Source organism: Schistocerca gregaria, chromosome 6 (assembly GCF_023897955.1).
Source record: "Schistocerca gregaria isolate iqSchGreg1 chromosome 6, iqSchGreg1.2, whole genome shotgun sequence".
Taxonomy (NCBI): domain Eukaryota; kingdom Metazoa; phylum Arthropoda; class Insecta; order Orthoptera; family Acrididae; genus Schistocerca; species Schistocerca gregaria.
In genome coordinates, this window is record NC_064925.1 from 528,651,716 (window position 1) to 528,678,265 (window position 26,550).

General features: G+C 44.7%; 1 protein-coding gene and 1 pseudogene across 1 annotated transcript in view; one reads left to right on the forward strand and one right to left on the reverse strand.

The window, feature by feature from the left end:
* The window catches only part of LOC126278325 (ras-responsive element-binding protein 1-like), a 380,719-nt gene that overhangs the window by 214,938 nt on the left and 139,231 nt on the right, over nucleotides 1-26,550 (forward strand). The window lies entirely within an intron of this gene.
* Nucleotides 5,193-5,310, reverse strand: LOC126279231 (5S ribosomal RNA; annotated as a pseudogene).

A 26,550-nucleotide genomic window follows, 5' to 3' on the forward strand; every position in this document is an offset into this window, starting at 1 on the left:
ACCATCCGTGCGTTAAATATAGGAAAACTGTGAGAAAAATATCATTTATGCCCAGCGCCATAATCACTGGGCCACATAACTAGAAACTGTATCTTGTTTAGATATCTGTTTTATGTCTCAGTTATTTGCCCCGCGCTTCATCTATCAGCAGGTGTACAAAGTCTTCACATGTCGTTATCTGCCAAACTATCGTGTCCAGTAGCATAAATATGTATATTAGTTCTGTGTGTACTGGAACACCGCTATTTCGTGTACCTTCAGCAAATACTTAGATTCCTGTAAGTGCTTGCACTAAATCATTGGCTGCTGTATGTGCAATGAAGTTCGGTGATTAAAAATAAGCTCAGCCACATCGGTTCATTGACAAGCGCTCATTGCGTCATTGTGGTCTGACTACAAGCAGAACGGAAAAGGACACTTACTTCTAGAAACGAGTTATCCATTGCAGCTTCTTTCTAATTCAATAGACAATGTGCTGACAGTTGTGTTTCTCTATAAATTTTCGTGCTGTATCGTACAAAGCCTAAGGTTACTTTAAGTTAATATTAGCGTGAAAGTACTGAATGTTGTTTGAATGTGATTGAAAATAAGTAATCTATCTTTTCATAAATACGCCTAAAGGCACTATAAGGCGCGTGCAAAAGGATATTTCGCATCATTATTGCCGGCTATCTTTCCTATTCCATTCGCGTATTTGGCGAGTGGAAAAAAATTGTAAGGTTCTGTTCGCCCATTAATGTCTTTCCTCCTCTGTAAGAAGCTTAGGGTGTTGGCAGCGAAATTTTCTTCGAACAGTGATTCGCTAAATTTACCCAGCAGGGTTTCGTGGGAACAACATTGCTTCTTGTACATTGATTCGCATGTACGTTGCCCCAGCACTACTCTTACACTTTCGTAGTGGCTATACCAACCTATTACAAACCTAGAAGCGTGTTTTTTAATTCATCCGATGGCCCTTGTCATGCGTATTTGATAAGGACTCCAAACACTGGAGCAATCAATACTGTAGAATTTATCGCACGAGTGTCTTGTGTGCTATTTCCTTGCAGATGCACCGTACTTTGCCAGAATACTTCCAATAAATCTAGGTTTTCCATTCATCTTTCCTTAATATTGATTTTACGTGTTATTCCCATTTCACATAGTTTCTTAGTATGACGCCTAAATAAGACTTGCTCGAATTGTTTGCCACTAATTTTGTGATAAATTCAGCTTTGCTGCTGTCATTCCGTGATCTCTTGAAATCTGGCGTGAAATTCAAACTAGGTAAAAAAAAGTGTAAAAGAGCGAAAGAAGACTGGTTACTACATCATGTTCCTATGAATCATCAAAGGAAAGAAAAGAATTCAGTACCGTTGTTTTATCCATTTCGCCCTAGTGACAGGTATGAGGAACCTATGTGTATCTCTGATTATGTGTGTATTTCAGCCACTCCTTCAGCAATAGAATTTGGTTCATTAATTTGCATAATTAAAATTGTTTAAAACTCTGTAAAAATACCTTTCAAATTAAGGGTATATAAACTTTAGCACGTAGAGTGTTCGAAACTAAGTAGACTTCAGTGTATGACATATATGCTACGTAGAGTAAAGTAAGTGAAGCAGATTTATCTTCTTACTTCTGTGTACAACAGTGTTTATGAACGGTGGTATTTTTCATCGTAACGGAAAAAATAATTATTTTACTGCCGTTAGATAACAGGCTATGAAGTAAGTTATTGTGTGCGTTAACATCTCGCTATCAGCGCTAGTCCAACATTTGAATTAATATTTTCGTGTTTCTTCCAAATTACCTCAGGTGAATGCTGGAACTTTCTTTATTGGGATCATATTTGTCGGTTGTTTGTGGTTTGAGGTTTTCGGGCGCTAAACAGCATGGTCATCAGCGTCCAATATTTGTCGGGAACTGAACTATTGTCACGTAGCTGTTGCCTGCCACACCGGCTTTACGTTAGGTCCTTTGTTACGTTAGGTCTTACTCTTGACTGTATTTTAAGTTAAGACATTGGCCGCACTTTCGGGTGGAGCCCTTCGTAAATCTTCATGCTGCCATCAAAATTCTGATTTTCCATTGTTTTTCTAAATCAGGCGGTACTCTTGCAAAGTAAATGGCCGATTGATTTCCTGCCGGAACCTACCTCTTGAAGGGCATGTTGCGGCTTTAATTAGTCATGGACGGTATATTTAACGTTAAACTTCCTTTCTTTTATATTGCGAAGAACAAAAATGATACTTTCATTAAGCGAAGACATACAATGTGTGTGTGTGTGAGAGAGAGAGAGAGAGAGAGAGAGAGAGAGAGAGCTTGGTGTTGGTGTAAGACATCTTAAGCAATAAGACGAACAGACATGCGAGAAACGTCGTGGCAGATTAAATCTGTGTGCCGGACCATCCGAGTTCGAGTCTCGGTCCGGCACACAGCCTTAATCTGCGGGGAAGCTTCAGTTCAGCGCACACTCCGCTGCAGAGTGAAATTCTCATTCTCACTCTGAAGACACGCGAGAATCGACAGAGAAAGTGATCTGCAGTAAACTTATTCGTGAAAGAGCCGTCTTTGCATCCGTCTGAATTGGTTTAGGGGATCCACTGAGAGGATATTTTTGACCCAGTCGAAAGTAAGTTACCCCTGAACTTCTTTTCTGAATGTATTTCGAGCACTTTGAACTCAATTCAAGATCCGACTGAATGTTTGTGGAGCTTGCTCTCCTCCTACAGTACTTTATTGTAGGTAACTACATCATCAGCAAAACGTCTGACTTCTAGATCAGACATTAACATTAACAGCATGCGTAAAGTTACTTATACGTCTCTCCGTGACTTTCCGGCTACAATAACACGCCACTTCTTCCCTACGAAGAAATCCTCGATTCAGTCACTAGTTTTGTTTGATACCCCACATGGTGGAATTTTGTCAATAATCACAGGCATGGTGCCGCGTCAAATGCTTTTGGGAAGTGAAGGAACCCACGTGCATGTCTTGATCTTTTACTTTCTGGATGTCATATGAGAAATCGCGATTTGGGTTTAGGCTCAACGTGAGGACAGCTGTAACGGAACAGTGCTGAAGAGCCCAACTAGGTTACCCGTTGTTTTGTCAGTGTGCGTCGCGTCGGCTTCGCTAGGGAGGAGGGGTCCCTCATTTGTGAGAGTCTGGAGAAAGTCTAATGACAAAAGGGGACATCCGGGAGCTTCCCCCTGGAGAGAGAAACAGGGTCCAGGTAGCCAGCAGCCTGGAGCCGCTATCCTCCCTTCATCTCGCGCGTCACAGGTCATTACGGCCGGGGCCGTATGCGTGCCGGTGCTGTTTTTTCCCCTGCACTGCCCTTCCAGCAAACAGTGGTGTCCCGGAGCTCCCCTGGGAGAGGGCAGGCCAGCTAACGCACGCCGTAATCAGCCTCCCCGGAGGAGCTTTGTGCCAGGTGGCGCCGGCCTCTTCGCAGTCGTTTAGGCAGTAATGGGCCAGCCGGCAGAATGTGCGCCCTTTCATCACCCAGAGACAAAGGGACGCTCCAGGAGCTGACGCAGACTCAGCGGGGGCACTAGCTAAACGGAGGAGGGCTAAAGACGTTAGTCCCGCTAGCAGAGTGCTGCACAACTTAGAGTGTGTCAGCTAGCTTTCCGGACGCCGCCCCCACGGATGTAAACGCCAAACGTTCTCATAAAGCTTTAATTATAGTCTGTAAAAGCACAATCCTTTTCTACCGGGTGATCAAAAAGTCAGTACAAATTTGAAAACTTAATAAACCACGGAATAATGTAGATAGGGAGGCAAAAATTGACACACATGCTTGGAATGTCGTGGGGTTTTATTAGAGAAAAAAAGTATTGCTAGAAGCGTGAAACATCTCTTGCGCGCGTCGTTTGGTGATGATCGCGTGCTCAGCCGCCACTTTCGTCGTGCTTGGCCTCCCAGGTCCCCAAACCTCAGTCCGTGCAATTATTGGCTTTGGGGTTACCTGAAGTCGCAAGTGTATCGTGATCGACCGACATCTCTAGGGATGCTGAAAGACAACATCCGACGCCAATGCCTCACCATACCTCCGGACATGCTTTACAGTGCCGTTCACAACATTATTCCTCGACTACAGTTATTGTTGAGGAATGATGGTGGACATATTGAGCATTTCCTGTAAAGAACATCATCTTTGCTTTGTCTTACTTTGTTTTGCTAATTATAGCTATTCTGATCAGATGAAGCGCCATCTGTCTGACATTTTTTGAACGTTTGTATTTTTTTATTGTTCTAATAAAACCCTATGTCATTCCAAGCATGTGTGTCAATTTGTACCTCTCTATCTACATAATTCCGTGATTTATTCAGTTTTCATATTTATACTGACATTTTGATCACCCGGTACATACTCTTAAATGTGATTATTTTTCCCAAAGATGGACGACTCGATAGCGACCTTGGTTGTAGAAGTTTGCATTTTGCGTATTCAAGATACGTTCCATCTAGAAATCACCTCGTAATTCGGGAAGTACCTGCAAATGCTTTAATTGCTTCACCCAAGTAAAAACCCATTGAGTGCCGTGTCAGGATAGCCCAAAGAGTGACCATGTGTGACTGTCTCCTGAACAGAATGAGTTGTCCCATTGTTGTAGAGTGAAAAACACGCTTGGACAGCTCCCCGTGATGCTTCATCGTGATAGCGTCCAGTAACCTCCTCAGATTTTTCGGAATCACCCTGGTCGATGATCTCTGGGAGCTCGGACTGTAAACATGTGTTATACCTAACACTGCGTCATATGACGGTAAATTGTTGCCGTGCCGGTTGAGCTGGAACGTTGTTGTGTAGAGAAAACACATCGTTGGACAGCACCCCGCGATGCCCCATAATGATAGCGCCCAGTAACTTCGTCAGATTTGTCGGCATCACGCTGGTTGATGATGGCTGGTTCATTGGAATGGAAAAATGAACTCCAGCTAACACTGTGTCACGTGACTTCGTATTGTTGCCGTGCATCCTCCACCGACTCAGTATAGGTTAGCACCCCGTCTTCAGACCACAAGTGACCCATCGGCACCATCCGACCGCCGTGTCATCCTCAGTTGAGGATGCGGTTAGAAGGGGTGTGTGGTCAACACACTGTTCTCCTGGTCGTTATGATGGTTTTCTGTGACCGGAGCCGCTACTATTAGGTCGAGTAGCTCTTAGATTGGCATCACGAAGCTGAGTGCACCCTGAAAAATGGCAACAGCGCATGGCGGCGGGAATGGTCACCCATCCAAGTGCTGGCCACGCCGGACAGCGCTTAACTTCGGTGATCTGACGGGAACCGGTGTATCCACTGCGGCAAGGCCGTTGCCCTGAGCTTGCATTGTTTCCCGTCAAATGCAGAAACTGAATCGCCGCACGACACTCCGTCTCGTCAACAGGCTACGCCTTTTTTCTCAACTAGCGGCGTTCTAAGCTACGGTGCCGTGGAGATTTCAGTGTGTAACAGGACTTCAGGCTCGTAGTTGCAGCCAAACAAAACATTAATTATGTAACTTTATTATTTCAAAGTCATTAGTGAACTATATCACTACACCTCGCATGTAAATCGATAAAGCTACACTATTCTATGGTGTGCAGTGGCATTCTCGTTTTGGGAAAATTATTTATATTAATTATATCAATTAATTAAAAACTAATTAGTACTTGAGTGTGGCATTTGCAACCAATAACTAAAAGGATTCGAAGCTCTACCAGTACGGTTGTAGTTTTGTAGAGTCCCATAACTGCTTTATTCTCCGATTTTTATTTTCTGCCATAGTTCTGGCCATATTCAATTCCATTGGTGGCTAATTTCGAACACAATTACTTCAAAACAGTTATGAAGTCAGTACTAGCTGCTAATCCTGCCACCAACGTCATATTTCAATTCCAAACATAACTGTCTTGATTTTTACAATAAATATATGTTTGTTTGTGTAAAGAGTGATTGCAACTAATTTTTACACAAAAGTTATTGTGAAACATTCTCAAACGTCTCAAAGATTGCTCTTAATGCTTCTTGAAAGTTACATTTAGAATTACAGATGAACTCTAAAAACCAGTTATATTTGACAATTGCACAAATTTCCATCACCCTGGTTCTGTTGTGTCAGACGTCGCGTTATGGTCCAACAAGACAACAGACCAACAAAACTTAAGACAAGATCCGATCACGAACGTAGTGGCGGCTCAAGAGCTGTTTGAGTACAAATTGGAAACAAAAGACAAGTCACACAGTGTCTTACAGGTAATCGTGAGACCAAATTGCAAGAAAAAGTAGGTCACTGGCTTGACAAAAGGATGGAGACGAGAAATCGGACTTCAGTTTCTGAAATGAACCCTCCGGGCACTGGCTTTAAAGTGATTTCGGTTAAAATGGCTCTGAGCACTATTGGACGCAACTGCTGTGGTCATCAGTCCCCTAGAACTTAGAACTACTTAAACCTAACTAACCTAAGGACATCACACACATCCATGCCCGAGGCAGGATTCGAACCTGCGACCGTAGCAATCGCACGGTTCCGGACTGCGCGCCTAGAACCGCAAGACCACCGCGGCCGGCAGTGATTTCGGGAACAATGGAAAATCTATCTGTGAATGGCTAGGCACGGATTTTTACCCGACCCTCCAGATTTCGAGACCTGTGTCGTAGTCATAGTGTCATCGTGCTGGATAAAACAAAACTCCCAAAATGTGTTTACGCTAGAGATGTGCGATATTGGCAAACCATACTGATTTCGATTTCGTCAATGACGTCTAAACAATGTCGTCCGATGATAATCGATCCCTAAACATCGATGGTAATTCATTATTTTTTAAAAAGGAAAGGCCAGGATGATTAAGTTTAACATCCCGCCGACATCGAGGTCATCAGATACAGAGACCAAGCGCGGATTGTGGCAAGGATAGGGCAGGAAAGCGGCTGTGGTCTTTCAAAGGAACCTTCACAGCGTTTGCCTGGAGCGATCACCAGACGGCACAGAAAGGTACAGACTGAATTGTGATAACCAATATCTTAATACAAGGACTTCTACTTGTGTATATCCCATACAGAAGATAGCAGGCACTCTGGACAACTTGAGTCAGTACAAATATTTTTTGAGAATGGGCTTGAAGAGTGTCTGTCACCAACTGGAGGCTGTGCTGGAGGACTGGTTGAAGACTTTACGGTCCAATAGATTCATTATCAGTATCGCTGAATGCCATTTGGACTCAAAAATGCACAGGCTACTTTTCGGCGACTTGCCAACACCATATCTGACACTGATTATTGACGTCATTTTGCAGCAACAGAAGTTATCTCAGACATGTGATCAGTCAGGAAGGTGTAAAAATTGATTTGCAGTTAACGTCAGTGCTTCATAATTTCTCGCCACTGCAGCTAAAAAGTTAGTCATATTCAGGCCTTCCTAGTTATTATAGAAAATTGCCAAATCTCTGAACTGTTTATTAAAGAGATGAACAAAATTTGACTGTGAGCTCCAGTCTTAATGTTTCCAAATTTCTAAAAGGAATCGATTTTGTCCTGTGACGTGTGCAATATGCATTCTCAGGCAGAGTTTCCCTTTCGCTTACGCCATAGTCCCACAGCGATCGCAGGGTCGGCGTGGTTACAACGGATTTGGCAGTGTTAGTGTTAGGGATGGCCGGATGCCCTTCCTGCCTATCTGCAAGCCGTGTAACTGAGGCGAAACGTGGGGACCAGCCCGGTATTCACCTAGCGAGATGTGGAAAACCGCCTAAAAACCACCTCCAGGCTGGCCAGCACACCGGCCCGCGTCGTGAATCTGTCGGGCGGATTCGATGCGGGGCCGGCGCGCCTACCCAAGTCCAGAAAGCAGAGCGTTAGCGCTCTCAGCTACCCTGGCGGGTTATTCTCAGGCAGAGTATCGATAATAAAAAGAATATCCATTTGCATACACTTCCAAGCAATTGAATGAATCTGAGAAGGAAAAGTTAGTTATCTAAAGCATTTCTTACTTCCATTGTTATTTGTATAGCCAAAATTTTAAAGTGGCGACAAGTCATGCTACTTGCATGTCGTTGTTGGGATTGAAAGACCCGTGAAGTAAATTGAGACGTTGTGTGCTAAAAGTTGAGTGAATTTGATTACGTGTTAGTGAACTTGCTGGGTAAGAAGCATAGTAATGCCAAAAGTTTAAGCAGAAAAATTGTACTTTTACAAACACTGGGCAAGAGCACGGCTAAATAGCACACAGCACAGGCAGCTGATACTGACTGTGAAGCCTTTAGGATGCAGCTGCATTTTGTTATGCATGGCAGTTTATTGTGCAGAATCTGATGAAACAGTTGTGTTTTTGCTTCGCATTCGCAAACTTCAAACAACTCCTTTTTGAAATGGGAGAATATAGAGAGGACATCACACGATTTACAACATGTTAAGCTGTTAATGTGAACAGTAAGCACGATAACTAGGATGTGTACCTCCAGTACATCACCCCAACATACAGCTATAAAGCACATACAACTACGGGCCTTCGCCATGTTATGTAACATATGACAGGGAAATGCCTTTCCCTCTAGAAATGACGAAGCCACGGCTTGGAGCCAATGGCAGATAGGTAAAGAAATTTGCAAAAAGGTTGTGTGACGTTGGCAGAAAGTAAAATGAGCAAACACAAAACCTTTAGGATACCAAGAACTGATGGCACAGCATGTGGGGAAATTGCCAAAATACGGGATTGGCCAGCGCATTTTGGTAATAAATTTGTACAGACCTAAGAGTAAAATAAAAAAAATCGTAACTCCGTACCAGGAACCATATCAACTGATGGGAATGACATCGCTTGTCATCATTATGATACAAATGCCTCCGAAACTTCTGTTAGTCACGTAGGGCATGTTAAACCATTCAAGGGAGCTGTGGATGTCTTAACACAAGTTCTGTCATCATTTTCAGTACAGAACAGCTCGTCTAAATAGTCAGATAAGAACCAGCCAGTATGATCTAGGTGCAGACAGGATGTCTTAAGCACTTAGATTGCATGATAAGTCGAGAGATTGGTGCATGGCAGTTTATCCAAAAAGTATCACACGATAAATTTAATAATTTAATATGCACATCCTAGCACTTCTGCATCTACATCTACATACATACTCGTCAATCCACCATACGGTGCTTGGCGGAGGGTACCTCGTACCACAACTAGTATCTTCTTTCCCTGTTCCACTCCCAAACAGAACGAGGGAAAAAATGACTGCCTATATGCCTCTCTTGTCTTATCTTTGTGGTCTTTCCGCGAAATGTAAGTTGGCGGCAGTAAAATGGTACTGCAGTCAGCCTCAAATGCTGGTTCTCTAAATTTCCTCAGTAGCAATTCACGAAAAGAACGCCTCCTTTCATCTAGAGACTCTCACCCGAGTTCCTGCAGCATTTCCGTAACACTCGCGTGATGATCAAACCTACCAGTAACAGATCTAGCAGCCGGGCCTCTGAATTGCTTCTATGTCCTCCCTCAATCCGACCTGATAGGGATCCCAAACGATCGAGCAGTACTCAAGAATAGGTCGTATTAGTGTTTTATAAGCGGTCTCCTTTACAGATGAACCGCATCTCCCGAGAATTCTACCAATGAACCGAAGACGACTATCCGTCATCCCCACAACTGCCATTACATGCTTGTCCCACCTCATATCGCTCTGCAATGTTACGCCCAAATATTTAATCGACGTGACTGTGTTAAGCGCTACACTACTAATGGATTATTCAAACATTACAGGATTCTTTTTCCTATTCATCTGCATTAATTTACATTTATCTATATTTTGAGTTTGCTGCCATTCTTTACACCAATCACAAATCCTGTCCAAGTCATCTTGTATCCTCCTACAGTCACTCAACGACGACACGTTCCCGTAGACCACAGCATCATCAGCAAACAGCCGCACATTGCTATCAACCCCATCCAAAAGATCATTTACGTAGACAACAGCGGACCTACCACACCTCCCTGGGGGCACTCCAGATGATACCCTCACCTCCGATGAACACTCACCATCGAGGACAAAGTACTGGGTTCTATTACTTAAGAAGCCTTCGAGCCACTCATATTTGGGGACCAATCCCAAATGCTCCTACCTTAATTAGGAGTCTGCAGTGGGGCACCGAGTCAAACGCTCTCCTGAATTCAAGGAATATGTCATCCGTCTGATACCCTTCATCGATGGTTCGCAAGATATCATGTGAAAAAAGGGAGAGTTCCGTTCGCAGGAGCGATCCTTTTTAAACCTGTGCTGATGCATGGGCAGCAATTTCTCTGTCTCAAGGAAATTCATTATATTCGAACTGGGAATATGTTCGAGAATGCTGCAACAAACCGATCTTAAGGACTTTGGTCTGTAATTTCGAGGATCCGTCCTTCTACCTTTCTGATATACAGGCGTCACCTGCGTTTTTTTCCAGTCGCTCGGGACTTTACATTGGGCAAGAAATTCGCGATAAATGCAAGCTAAGTAAGGAGCCAATGCAGTAGAGTACTCTCTGTAAAACCGAATTGGAATACCATCAGGACCTGACAATACATAGTCAATGTAGTCGTTCATTTAACGCATCATCATGTCTGCAGACAGCATTCAGTCAGCTAGTTACTCCTTCTCTTTCTTTCCTTTTATTATAGCGAGGGGGACCTGTTATTTTCTGCAGCCTTGAAGAGGTCTTTCCAGCTGGCTCCCACAACATGGAAGCTTACTTAAAAGAACCAGAAAGGGTCATATAAACATCATATAAACATGTTCAGAATTGAAAGCTGCCCTCCCGATCAACTGGACAATAGATAATTAGCTACATCACATCTCAGCACAGCAGGCAACTCGGCCCCTAATCCGATGGGACCGATGGCCTCGCTGTTTGGTCCGCTCTCCCAAATGAACCAACCAACCAATCGAGGCCGGTCTATCTGCCATAAAACCCTATTATGCGACATACCTCAAGAAATCCTTCTGGAAAGATAATATGTGAAGCCGTATGCAGCCATCAGAATAATTCCTTTGTAGTCACGCCACAAAAAACATTCATTGAAAATCCTAGTAACGCTCATTCTGTCTTTAAGTAAGCACTTTAAATGTTAAGGGTTAGAAACATCTCAGGCAGTGGGAGAGATTTTCTGCTTTCCTCCCAGTGCCGAACCATCATTGGCTAACCACGGCAAAACCACAAAAATAGGAGGTTGTTAAACGTATTTACAAAATTGTTGGGCGGAACTCGCAAAGTTACAATTGGCCAGCGAGATTTCTACACTTGTAGAAACAGCAAAGTTACGTAGGCTTAAGTCAGCTGGCACCCTTGTTGCATAGATACTGAAGTGAACACATGCTTGCTGCCAAGGCATTACATGGAAGGATGTCTCCATACAAGTACAGAATACAGAGTACTGAGTATGTCATCCGTGTAGACTGGCCAGGTCAAATAACCCACTACCACAGCTTAGTTCTCTTTTGCATTTAACCAGTCCCGAGGTGGGACATGTGATGTTACATCTGTGGCCCACCTAGATGACTATGATCCACAATGCAACATCCAGCCTGGTCTGAAGGACTTAGCTGCGGTGGGCTGCTGCCACATCACTTCTGCCTTTGTTGATGGGGAGATTTCGGTGCCTCCTAGCACCAGGCTCGCTGGAAGCCTAGCACATGGTACCTGGTGAGCTGCTGGCTACCATTAACCTGGAGGATGTCTCCATACAAGTACAGAATACAGAGTACTGAGTATGTCATCCGTGTAGACTGGCCAGGTCAAATAACCCACTACCACACCTTAGTTCTCTTTTGCATTTAACCAGTCCCGAGGTGGGACATGTGATGTTACATCTGTGGCCCACCTAGATGACTACGATCCACAATGCAACATCCAGCCTGGTCTGAAGGACTTAGCTGCGGTGGGCTGCTGCCACCTCACTTCTGCCTTTGTTGATGGGGAGATTTCGGTGCCTCCTAGCACCAGGTTCGCTGGAAGCCTAGCACATGGTACCTGGCTACCATTAACCTGGAGGAGCACAGGAACTGCTTCTACGAGTGGCCACTGACTTCACCGGCCGTTCTTTCACTGGGCGGCCGTGACGTAACACTTCAAGACTATGGCCACCTCGTGCAGAGCTGCTGGCTGTCTTTCTGGGGTGCATCCTACATCAACAAGAGCACCCTGGTAACATGTCGGCTGCCAGAGACAGCACAGGAAACAACGACCACACGCCTTCCTCACCACAGCATTCGAGACTGCCAGACATGCTGGCGTCAGCGCATGTGGGTTGGCCAGCATCCTTCTACTCGCGAGGCTACTGGCAGCTCTGAAGGAAGGAAACTGTGTATCCATGAATTATACATGTATTCTGATAACAATGTCTCATTAGCAACTTGGTCCTTCGACAAATCGTCACCACCGCACTCTGGTCCATGCCATCTTGGCAACACGAGGCTACATCTCAGTTCCCCTATGGGGGCTGTTGTACCTCATTGAGCCGACCTTGCTACTTCGAGACTGACGGCACTTGAGCGTGCTTAGCTGAAAGTAGTTAGCGAGTAAGTGCGGTGTGTAGAGATGAGGATACACCACAATGGCAGATGTTGGCGTGCGTGCGGCGAGACGCAGCCAGTGGGCAGTGCAGTCTCGGACAGTTGGCTGCTTTAATGAGAAACGCGCCTTCCCAAGACTGCATCTCGGCAGTCGACATACACACAGGCTCCTGGAACTCCTACTGCAGTGTGCGGCGAACCCAAACAAGTTCCGTGGTGCACCATGTAACAGCAGCGTTGACCGTTCGATATCTGTTTTTTTATTTGTTCATCTTGACACACACCCACACACCGATGGCAGATAGGCACGCAGCGGTAAAGACAATGGTTACAAACATGATTTTCTCGACAACAGGTTAAGGAACATCTTGACTGAAACGTTTCTCGCTGAGGAGGAATCGCAACAACCAATTACTACTTAGGTTTCGAATTTAATTGATACCGATACTGTCTACCCAACATCTGAAACAAAGTGTTTCGGTTTATTCCGACAAAACAGTGTCAGTAGTAGCGTTTCCTCATCTACTTCTGTTGACATCTACATCTACGTGATTACTCTGCTATTCACAATAAAGTGCCTGGCAGAGGGTTCAAAGAACCACCTTCAAGCTGTCTCTGTACCGTTCCACTCTCGAACGGCATGCTGGAAAAACGAGCACTTAAATTTTTCGGTGCGAGCCTGATTTCTCTTATTTTATCGTGATGATCATTTCTCCCTGTGTAGGTGAGTGCCAGCAGAATGTTTTCGCGATCGGAGGAGAAAACTGGTGATCGAAATTTCATGAGAAGATCCCGTCGCAACGGAAAACGCCTTTGTTTTAATGACTGCCACTCCAATTCACGTATCATGTCTGTGACACTATCCTCCCCTATTTCGCGATAATACAAAACGAGCTGCCCTTCTTTGTACTTTTTCGATGTCATCCGTCGGTCCCGTCTGATGCGGATCCCACACCGCACAGCAATACTCCAGAATAGGGCGGACAAGCGTGGTGTAAGCAGTCTCTTTAGTAGACCTGTTGCACCTTCTAAGTGTTCTGCCAATGAATCGCAGTCTTTGATTGGCTCTACCTACAACATTATCTAGTATTTAGTTGAATTTACAGCCTGTTCGGCTGCTTTTAATCAAATGGCGTATATTTCCGGAACAGCTAACACATCAGCATGGACTTGCCCTCCGCGAACTCCAGGGGCAGTGTTAAAGCGTAGCTGCGCCACCTTGCTGGGAGCCCTTATGTAACGCCGTCCTTCGCGCTTACAGTGTGGACTTGGGTGCGTGCCGTGGCGCCGCACTCTGCCGTGTCGAAACCGCGTAATACGTGCTCACCGGATAGGCGCCATATTAGGACCCGCTAACTGGCGCTGCCCGCCTCCTCCAGGTCTGGCGCGTCGGCCAGTGTCACGCGGAAACTGTAACATCCCTGCGTCCAACTGAAGGATCCGGCTAACCCTCTGCTAACGTTGGAGTGGTTTACAGGTTACCCTCAATGAGATACGCCACCTAATTTTCTGCCTGCTGTCCGCAGCTGGTGGTCGTGCGGTAGCGTTCTCTCTTCCCGCGCCCGGGTTCCCGCGTTCGTTTCCCGGCGGGGTCAGGGATTTTCTCTGCCTCGTGATGACTGGGTGTTGTGTGCTGTCCTTAGTTTAGTTACGTTTAAGTAGTTATAGGCGACTGATGACCATAGATGTTAAGTCCCACAGTGCTCAGAGCCTTTTTAACAAATTTTTTTCCGTCTGCTTATAAATCACGCGGAATGATCACTACACAGAAATAAATCGGAAATTACGGGGTGGAGGAGGACGTTACGCCGGATACACCACCACAGACGTATACTTCATTCAGTTCGCGGGCATCAGCTCCCAGTAGAAGAGACGAACGGAGAGGCACAGATTGTACTGCATCAGAAATTTTGAGGAAAATGGATGAGGGTGTCAGTAAGACTTGGAAAGGGAGCATCAAGAAATTGAAAACAAAAACTGGAAACGCAAACAAAAAAAAAAAAAAAAAAAAAAAAAACGACGGAAAGAGTAAAAAAAAGAAAAGGAAGGCAGCCAACGCTTTAGCTGAATTACTTGACAAAGTTTTTAACGAAATCAATTTATATTAATAAATTCAAAAATTTGTGGTATCCTCGAATTCAGTTTTATACTTATTCGTTCCTGAGCATAATTAGGGAAGCTATGTGATTAACCCCACCCATCGATCAATTGCACCGTCGAAAATTAGCGTTTATTAACTCCTTTGACCACAGTTTTATTAATGTTCATTGGTGGAGAGATTGAGATAGATATGCAACTAGCATCTTTAATAGCGAGAGGGGTTGGCGGAAAGCGCAACATGAAAGAAAAACATTAGGAATTTTTCAGAAGGCAGTGTTACAAAATCAGTATTTTGTGTGCAAGTGTTCTTGCACTACTGCATCACATATTTTTAATTACAAAGGCCGTTACTCGTTCCTCTTTTCTTCCTGTCATACTGGCGAAAAGGGTGGTGACAAAAACGGCTTGTGGCTGCGAACAATTCTCAATCTTATTTCTGTGTAATGATCATTCCGCGTAAGCTATAAGCAGGCAGAAAATAAGGGGCATATCTCATGGACGATATCCTGTAAAACACTCCAACGTTAGTAAAAGGTTAGGCGGATCCTTCTGTTGTACACTACTGGCCATCAAAATTGCTACACCACGAAGATCACGTGCTACAGACGCGAAATTTAACCGACAGGAAGACGATGCTGTCATATGCAAATGATTAGCTTTTCAGAGCATTCAACAAGGTTGGCGCCGGTGGCGACACCTACAACGTGCTGTCATGACAAAAGTTTACAACTGATTTCTCATACACAAACAGCAGTTGACCGGCGTTGTCTGGTGAAACGTTGTTGTGATGCCTCGTGTAAGGAGGAGAAATGGGTACCATCACGTTTCCGACTTTGATAAAGGTCGGATTGTAGCCTATAACGATTGCGGTATATCGTATCGCGACATTGCTGCTCGCATTGCTCGAGATCCAATGACTGTTAACAGAATATGGAATCGGTGGGTTCAGGAGGGTAATACGGAACGGATCCCAATGGCCTCGTATCACTAGCAGTCGAGATGACAGGAATCTTATCCGCATGGCTGTAACGGATCGTGCAGCCACGTCTCGATCCGTGAGTCAACAGATAGGGACGTTTGCAAGACGACAACCATCTGCACGAACAGTTCGACGACGTCTGCAGCAGCATGTACTACCAGCTCTGACACCATGGCTGCTGTTACCCTTGACGCTGCATCACAGACAAGAGCGCCTGCGATGGTGTACTCAACGACGAACCTGGGCGCACGAATGGCAAAACGTCATTTTTTCGGATGAATCCAGGTTCTGTTTACAGCATCATGATGGTCGCATCCGTGTTTGGCTACATCGCGGTGAACGCACATTGGAAGCGTGTATTCTTCATCGCGATACTGGCGTGTCACCTGGCGTGATGGTATGGGGTGCCATTGGTTTCACGTCTCGGTCACCTCTTGTTCGCATTGACTGCACTTTGAACAGTGGACGTTACATTTCAGATGTGTTACGACCCGTGGCGCTACCCTTCATTCGATCCCTGCGAAACCATACATTTCAGCAGGATGATGCACGACCGCATGTTGCAGGTCCTGTACGGGCCTTTCTGAATACAGAAAATGTTCGACTGCTGCCCTGGCCAGCACCTTTTTGCAGATCTCTCACCGATTGAAAACGTCTAGTCAATGGTGGCCGAGCAACTGGCTCGTCACAATACGCCAGTTACTACTCATGATGAACTGTGGTACCGTGTTGAAGCTGCATGGGCAGCTGTACCTGTATACGCCGTGTAAGCTCGGAGGTAGTAGTATCGACCAAGAGAAGAAAAAAATGTCCAGAAAACATGGTCTCTAAAATGCATGAAGAGCTGTAAGCACTTGTTCATCTTCGCTAGAGTGAAGCACGTGCTTCTACTGAATAATCTGCCATAGCTCTTAAAGTATGAATTGTAGAGGCCACGTTCGTTAGAAATTTTGATGTTGTTTTAGTACATACCACCTCGTCTGAAAGTTTATCGTCGGTGTTCTGGTTCACCCTGTGGAAACTCTGCGACTGTGATGAATAAATGTTTTCAGAAATGAGGTGACCCGAGTCGCCTTTCGTGATGGTAGAATTTCTGTTTTCCCATTACCGGTTTCAAAGCACCTAATGTCTATCATCAGATGCTATATTTCTCAAGTAATCGTTTGTAGCGTTTTGGGGGAAGGTATTTTTTTTGGGGGGGGGGGGTGGGGGGGGGGGTGGGTCAGAGAAGGCGTTGTGTAGTAGCAGCAAGATAGAAAAATGATTGAAACAAGTAAGCAATGAATGTCGCGAGATAGATACTACGTCTCATTTCGAAGGGAGATTCACACTATGTGTCAGATACAGAAGCTTGAAATGTTTACACAGAACCGCCAGGTTAGCCGAGAGCGCTACTGCGCTGCTTCCTGGACTCGGATAGGCGCACCGGCCCCGGATCGGTTCCGCCCGGCGAATTAACGTCGTAGGTCGGTGTGCCGGACAGCCTGGATGTGGTGTTTAGGCGGTTTTCCACATCCGCCAAGTGAATACCGGGCTGCCCCCCTTGTTCCGCCTCAGTTACACGACTCGCAGATATCTGAACACGCCCGCACTATTCCATTAATTTCACTCGGCGCAGACCGTAGGGGTGGACTAATTCCGTCCTGGAGGGTTCGGGGTGGCGGCAGGAAGGGCATCCGCCACCCCTTTCCACTAACCTTGCGAAATCCGTTCCTAACCATGCCGAACCTGCGTCAGCGCGGGGCATGGCACCAGAAAAGAAATAAAGAAAGAAAGATACGTCTCTATTCGAACGGAGATTCACCGTAAGTGTCAGATACAGAAAGTTGAAATGTTAACACAGAACCTGGACTTCTCATTTGGCATACATAACAATTTTGAAAGATGGTACACGTGCCGGCTAAAAAGGAAAGCAGGGAACGTACAGCCCCTTCTGAGAACTGTGTGGTCACGCCATTGTCTGAAGTTGCCGAGTCCAGCCGAGGGTGGCCGTTGCGAAATTCGGTCGCGTCCTCCTTTAGACAGTCCCAGCGCCTTCGTCTGCGTCTCGGCGAGTGATGCCGTGCTGCAGCGACGGAGCGGTCATCAGACGGGAAGAATGCGCAGACGGGCTGACGGGCGCCCGCCGCTGCCACCGTGTCCTGGATAGGACGGGACGGAACGGCTGCGGCGTAAACACGAGAGTCAGCACGGCGGCCGCGTGGGAAGGCGACCGCCGATGGCGCGAGCTCCCCGTGGGCGGCGGAGCTGCTGTAGAGGCAGGCGAGGAGGGCTCCGGGGATGGCGGGTGTCGCTGCAGCAACCGGGTTTCGGTTATATCGCTTTTCTCCCCCATCACTTTAACCTGAGCGTTGAAACCACTCAAAATAACCGGTTTCTGAAATAGCGGTCTTCACGTCTGGTGAGCAAAATGTGCGAGACAGGTGAAATGCCCTCAGACTTCAAGAAGAATATAATAATTCCAATCCCAGAGAAAGCAGGTGTTGACAGATGTGAAAATTACCGAAGTATCAGTTTAATAAGTCACGGCTGCAAAATACTAACGCGAATTCTTTACACGCGAATGGAAAAACTGGTAGAAGCTGACCTCGGGGAAGATCAGTTTGGATTTCGTAGAAATATTGGAACACGAGGAAATACTGACCTTACGACTTATCTTAGAAATTAGATTAAGGAAAGGCAAACATAAGCTTCTAGAATTTGTAGACGTAGAGAAAGCTTTCGACAATGTTGACTGGAATAGTCTCTTTCAAATTCTAAAGGTGGCAGGGGTAAAATACAGGGAGCAAAAGGCTATTTGCAATTAGTACAGAAACCAGATGGCAGTTATAAGAGTCGAGGGCATGAAAGGGAAGCAGTGGTTGGGAAGGGAGTGAGACAGGGTTGCAGTCTCTTCCCGATGTTATTCAATTTGTATATTGAGCAAGCAGTAAAGAAACAAAAGAAAAGTTCGGAGTAGGTATTAACATCCATGAAGAAGAAATAAAAACTTTGAGCTTCGCCCATGACATTGTAATTCTGTCAGAGACAGCAAAGGACTTGGAAGAGCAGTTGAACGGAATGGATAGTGTCTTGAAAGGAGGAGATAAGATGAACACCAACAAAAGCAAAACGAGGAAAATGGAATGTAGTCGAATTAAGTCTGGTGATGCTGAGGGAATTAGATTAGGAAATGAGACACTTAAAGTAGTAAAGGAGTTTTGCTATTCGGGGAGCAAAATAACTGATGATGGTCGAAGTAGAGAGGATATAAAATGTAGACAGGCAATGGCAAGGAAAGCATTTCTTAAGAAGACAAATTTGTTGACATCGAGTACAGATTTAAGTGTCAAGAAGTCGTTTCTGAAAGTAATTGTATGGAGTGTAGCTATGTATGGAAGTGAAACGTGGACGATAAATAGTTTGGACAGGAAGAGAATAGAAGCTTTCGAAATGTGGTGCTACATAAGAATGCTGAAGATTAGATGGGTTGATCACATAATTAATGAGGAGGTATTGAATAGAATTGGGGAGAAGAGGAGTTTGTGGAACAACTTGACTAGAGGAAGGGATCGGTTTGTAGGACATGTTCTGAGACATCGAGGGATCACCAATGTAGTACAGGAGGGCAGCGTGGAGGGTAAAAATCATAAAGGGAGACCAAGAGATGAATACACTAAACAGATTAAAAAGGATGTAGGTCGCAGTAGGTACAGGGAGACGAAGAAGCTTGCACAGGATAGAGTAGCACGGAGAGCTGCATCAAACCAGTCTCAGGACTGAAGACCACGACAACAACAACAACAACATGTCCTTTATTCCTATTATTTCCTGTAATAAACGGAGAAATCGAACAAAGTTTTTAAAATTATCTCTCTCCTTGTTTCAAGATACATAGAATCAACATATTAAATTAAATGGACAAATAAAAGATAACTTAGTCCGTCGATTGTTTGCTTTTTACCAAACATGTAAGTAGCTGAATACTACAAAAATTCAGTAGTATTCTCTTATTGATTTCAATTTTTTGAAACTCTCCTCAAAAATCGTGTTGTAATCGGGGATCATACCACTGTTACGGCGCCTGCCAGAGTGGCCGTGCTTTTCTAGGCGCTATGGATGTTTGTGATGTCCTTAGGTTACTCAGGTTTAAGTAATTCTAGGGGACTGATGACCTCAGAAGTTAAGTCCCATAGTGCTCAGAGCCATTTGAACCATTTTTTGAAAATTAATACCGTAAATCGAGCGTCACGTAATTCAAAGTTGCACGTCTCACAATAACGTGACTGCAAAATAAGTAGAACATGTAAGGAGAGAAATAACTGCTTCACATTAAAAATTAAGTGGCAAAAATAATATTTGCTATACGCCATTCACCACAGCCACCTGGTGGTCAAACACGTTTTTCGTGTAATATGCAAAACGGTGAGAGCCAGTTTGGCTTTTGATGCTGACTAAGACATTTTAAGCTCTGACAAGATAGTATGCATCCTTGACATATGCCATCAGCTTATGTTCAACCCAATTATTCTAAGTGTTGTTTATGCTAAAGTTTGTTCCATCTTTTTAACGTAGTTTCTCTGTACCACAGATCTGATCTGAAGATGCTGTTAAAGCGAAACGCGTAATGAGGAGCAATAATAGAAACTACATATAGATCAAGATAAAAGTGTTTTATTACGGTGGCTTTTCTCCAGTATTCGAGAGCGAGAGCACACAGCAACTTCCAACAAACTTCACACACAGCTTCAAATATTTTCGAAATATTTTCTTGCTGACATCCTCCACAAAATAAAGAAAACAAAAAAATTTATCGCTTAGCACACTTTCGCTGTTCATGCAATAAAACTTCATGCTATTTTGTCAAAAACAGACTTTTTTAGCCCGTGATTGTGGCCAAAATATAGGTTGACTCTTAACGCCCCCAAGGTAACAGCAACCAGCCACTTTTTACAGTGCTACTTATTTATTTAAACAGTGCCGTTAGCTGTTTGTAACCTACAGGTTCATTCTCAGATGGCTAGTTACGTTCTGCATTAGCTTTCGCTTTCTGTTTCCCCAAGCAAATTTCGTCAGTTGGGGAAACAGAAGGCAAAAGCTAATGCAAAACGTTAGCTAGCTGTTTGAGGATGAATCTTTCGGTTCGAAACCGGTGACGCCGTTGTTTAAATAAATAAACAGCATTGTAAAAAGTGGCTGGTTCTGATATATTATACGTAAAAGTCAACCTATATAATAAAACTACAGTATGGTTGCTGTTTATTCTATGTAAGAGCCAACTTATAGATCTTAAGCACAGGCATGACGTTTAAATTTATTACTTCTTTACTGCTAACTCTATTGTCATCACATTTTGCATACAGTATTCACATACGCCAATGAATGTATCTTCATATTATATGATTGTACGACATATAATTAAGGAAATATGGCGTCATAAACATTGAGACAGTTCATACAGGCAACCGAAAGGGAGGTCGATGTAGTGACTAAATTCTTTGCTAGTTTCCGATAGATAAGGAACGAACGATGTGACGACCCTATCTGGTCTCCACTCCGACCTGCTGTGTAATAATTTATCGTCCACATTAGACTCCTAATCAGCCGGTCCGACAAATAACAACAGTTAATTAGTGGAAACGATTAAGGGATAAACGATGGCGACGGCTCGGATTGGAGGCCCTTTTGTGATGCCCTCATAGTTGCCGTTAGATTAAACACCAATAAGAGGCTAACCATCAGAGGTTGAGAGTGGACGTCCCGGCAGGCGACGCAGGAATGTGCTGTCCTTAGCGAGGTGCGTGGCAGCGAGAGCAGCCCGGTTTGGCGGCCGGCGCGCACAACGCTTCCTTGTTTCAGCACCCCCGACGCCATGCTGCCGGTGATGGAAGCTTTTAGGAGGTGACAGCAGCTTCCGCACCTCTTGCGAGGTACCAACGAGAGATCCCGGATGCGACGTAGAGCCTGCTAAACAATACCTAGTCTTCTAGAGGACGTTTCCGAGAGCACGTACTGTCTCCATGGCGTCACAGCATTTTCAAATTTGTGCGCTTTGTTGTAGACAATAACATGATAACGAGATTCATCTGGCCTAGGTGCTCAATCACCAGTATTCTTTTCGGAAGAGCTACAATGAAATTAAAAACAGAAAATAACTGTAGTAGCTACACTACTGGCCACTAAATTGCTACACCAAGAAGAAATGCAAATGATAAACGGGTACCAGAACTGACATGTGATTACATTTTCACGCAATTTGAGTGCATAGCTCCTGAGTAATCAGTAGCCATAACAACCACCTCTGACCGTAATAATGGCCATGATACGCCTGGGCATTGAGTCAAACACAGCTTGGATGGCGTGTACAGGTACAGCTGTCCATGCAGCTTCAACACGATACCACGGTTCATCAAGAGTAGTGACTGGCGTATTGTGACGAGCCAATTGCTCGGCCGCCATTGACCAGACGTTTTCAATTGGAGAGAGATCTGGAAAATGTGCTGGCCAGGGCAGCAGTCGAACATTTTCTGTATCCAGAAAGGCCCGTACAGGACCTGCAACATGCGGTCGTGCATTATTCTGCTGAAACGTAAGGTTTCGCAGGGATCGAATGAAGGGTAGAGCCACGGGTCGTAACACATCTGAAATGTAACGTCCACTGTTCAAAGTGCCGTCAATGCGAACAAGAGGTGACCGAGACGTGTAACCAATGGCACCCCATATCATCACGCCGGGTGATACGCCATTATGGCGATGACCAATACACGCTTCCAATGTGCGTTCACCGCGATGTTGCCAAACACGGATGCGACCATCATGATGCTGTAAACAGAACCTGGATTCATCCGAAAAAATGACGTTTTGCCATTCGTGCACCCAGATTCGTTGTTGAGTTCACCATCGCAGGCGCTCCTGTCTGTGATGCAGCGTCAAGGGTAACCGCAGCCATGGTCTCCTAGCTGATAGTCCGTGCTGCTGAAAACGTCGTCGAACTGTTCGTGCAGATGGTTGTTGTCTTGCAAACGACCCCATCTGTTGACTCAGGGATCGAGACGTGGGTGCACGATCCGTTACAGCCATGCGGATAAGATGCTTGTCATCTGGACTGCTAGTGATACGAGGCCGTTGGAAGCCAGCACGGTGTTCCGTATTACCCTCCTGAACCCACCGATTCGACATTGTGCTAACAGTCATTGGATCTCGACTAACGCGAACAGCAAAGTCGGAAACGTGATGGTACGCATTTCTCCTCCTTACACGAGGCATCACAACAACGTTTCACCAGGCAACGCCGGTCAAGTGCTGTTTGTGTATGAGAAATCGGTTGGAAACTTTCCTGACGTCAACACGTTGTAGGTGTCGCCACCGGCTCTGGAAAGCTTATCATTTGCATATCACAGCATCTTCTTCCTGTCAGTTAAATTTCGCGCTTGTAGCAAGTCATATTCGTGATGTAGCAATTTTAATGGCTAGTAGTGTATGAATTGGACACTACAGTGGACTAGTGAAACCAGCAGATTTGTAAGGCTCCCAGTCTTTTGTATTGAACATGAAATTAGAACTGCAAATATTAAAGAAAAAGGAACGAAAAACCTTCGGGTACATTTTAGAGTACCAAGAACTATGAATGGGTCATGGAAAAAAATAGGAATGAAGACTTACGCAAACAGACCAAAAAATTATATACCTTGCGGAAATGATCGCCCAATTTGATTTGTTTGGATACTGGCCTCTAGTTGTGTAGAGGACATCAAGGAGGACACAGAAGACATTGGTATCAAGCCAGCGATAATACACTCATGCTCATAAATTAAGGATAATTGCAGAATGTGGTGGCACACAGCGTGGCACTGCATAAAACTGGCGCTAATAGCACAGGCACATAAGGAACACACACGACACAGATCTGTATGTCGACGCTATCAGTGATAAGTTGAGAAAACCGTCCCGATACACATGTGCTACAAAACACCACTGTTTCCTGCGCACGTACCCCGACATCAGTATGGGATATGATCACATTGCACACTACAAAGACCGCGCAACGAGTTGGCATCCTATGGACCAGCTGGTCGGACAGCTGCTGGGTTATAGCCTCCCATTCTTGCACCGGTGCCTGTCGGAGCCCCTGAAGTGTCCTAAGGGTTTGAAGACGTGCAGCGATACGTCTACCGAGAGCATCGCGGACGTGCTCGATGGAGTTTAGGTCTGGAGAACAGGCAGTCCACTCCATTCGCCTGATATCTTCTGTTTCAAGGTACTCCTCCACGAAGGTGGGACCCCCTGCACCCCTGAAATGCAGACATACTGGTGCAAAATGACGTCTCGATACACCTGACCTGTTACAGTTCCTCTGTCAAAGACACGCATGGGTGTACGTGCACCAATTATAATCCCACCCCACGCCATCAAACTACAGGTCCCATTCAAGGACATTAAGGGTTGGTATCTGGTTCCTGGTTCACGCCAAATGAAAGCCCGGCGAGAATCCCTGTTCAGACTATACCTGGACTCGTCCGTGAAGATAATCTGGGACCACTGTTCCAATGACCATGTACTGTGTTCTTGACACCAGGCTTTAAGGGCTCTCCTGTGACCAGAGGTCAGTGGAATGCACCTTGCAGGTCTCCGGGCGAATAAACCATGTCTGTTCAGTCGTCTGTAGACTGTGTGTCTGGAGACAACTGTTCTAGTGGCTGCGCTAAGGTCCCGAGTAAGGCTACCTGCTATATTCAGTGGCCGTCTGTGGGCACTGATGGTGAGATATCGGTCTTCTTGTGGTGTTGTACACTGTGGACGCCCCGTACTGTAGCACCTGGACACGTTTCCTGTCTGCTGGAATCGTTGCCATAATCGTGAGATCACACTTTGTGGCACACGGAGGGCCCGTGCCACGACCTGCTGTGTTTGACCAGCCTCCAGTCGCCCTAGTATTCTACCCCTCATAACGTCATCAATACGTGTTCTTTGAGCCATTTTCAACACACGGTCGCCATTAGCACGTCCGAAAACGTCTGCACACTTACTCACTGCACCGTACTCTGAAGTGCACTCTGCGTATGTGGACTGCTGCCAGCGCCACCGTGCGACGACCGCAGCTCAAATGCACCGCATGGTAATATCTCGAGGCGATTTAAACCCTCAAACCACCCACCAGAGCGTTGTTTCACCATTTATCAGCATTATCCTTAATTTATGAGCATGAGTGTATATGACGCACGTGAGTACATGAGCTGCATTAAAAACATGAAGATATTATAGAAAAAAAAACAGAAGATTAGCGAAAGCTTTGTTAATCGAGGATTAGAAAGTTCTGAAAAGAGAAGAAGAGACTGAAAAGAAAGCCTTAAATTCCAAGCGGTCCCTTGGAGGCTAAAACCGATAGAAAAAGAATTACAAGCAGCTAAGAATCGTTGACAAATTTCAGAAAAAGATTCAATCAATAATCCTGTGTTATCGGCGTGAAACTCAGCTACAGGAATAACAGCAACAACGATGCAATTGTACACATCATTGAATAACATGCCCAGACTGAGAAGAGTTCAGTTAAAATTTCCGCTTCATGCGTTGGGAGTACAACGTGGACAAAATACATGAAATGAGTTAAGGGACATCAAAGGGAAGACGTCAATTCATCGAGACAATTTGCAGCGCTTAATGATGGTGAACTCTGATGACCGTAGCTCAATTTAAACTGTCAGGAAGCGCGACACCCTCTATATTACTCAGCGTGATCTGTGGATACTATTCTCAATGCTCAAATACCTTTGTGGGCAGCGTAATTAGTCTAATCTTGTCTCTGCTGTGGCGGCATCCAGGAGGCCGTAGAAATTCTCCGGTTCAACACATAACACTGGTTCTTAAAAACCTGTAAGAAGACTTGCATCTATCTTAAAGCATCTAACAGTTCAGGTTTTTCAGCATCTCTCTTGGGTTCAGGTTTTTCAGCATCTCTCTTGCGTTGAACAAACCTAAGTCCAATCGTGCTGTTCATCTTTGTATATATGTACAATATCTTCTGTTAATCCTATGTGGTGTGAATCCGACATGCTTGAGCAGTAAACTCGGACGGAAGCCATGAACGTTTTGTAAGCAATCTCTTGTAAACTGATTTTGCTAAACAAAATAGTACTTCTACAACTAAGCTTTCAGTGGGACTGAAATTAAGTATTTACAACAAGTGTGTACTGCTAATTTTTACATATGGCAATGAGTCATACTTGACTTGTAAACTAATATTGGGAGTTTCCCAGGAAGCAGTGGAGAAATGCCTGGCAAGAATGACTACGAAAGAAAGGAAAACCGACGAACGGTTCGAGAAAGGTTGTGGCAAACATTTGTATTGCGTAGCAATTTTTTTACACACTGAAAAGTTTTCCTGCTGTATTTTAAGTTGTATAAAAAAATAAATGGTTTCTCATGATCATCTGATCAAACGCTGAAAGTTGGACATCTTGGTATTTTGCTGTCATCACTTATGAAGTCTCCAAACCTCAATTGTTGTGATACGGTCACAACGGACGCCACAAACAATAAACTGAATTTAATAATACTAGTAATGAATAATATCGTTATTAATATTTTCATCTTCAGATCAGTGCATCAGTTGTAAGAACGAGAAATGAAATGCAAGGTATGCAAATAAGACACCAGAATTCATTGTATCAGACAAGAAATTTTGATAAATTTTTGAGTTTGGTTAATACACGCTGACTGTAAACGTTTCCTACAATATTTAGATTAGCAAAAGAGCTTCAGGTCATTTTTATTGTTCTGTTTGTATCTTTTCCTGTCCAACCAGTCGTTATCTGCATCTGCTCCAAATACGCAAACTCAACAACCAGTATTGTCGATTCATTGCCAGTTACTGCTATTTTCTTCGAAATTTGCTGGTTACATGGTACAGCAGTCGTATTGTAATTAATTATCAGTTCTACTTTCAAGCTTGCTATATTCTATTCATTCAGTTCGTTGTTGAAATTTA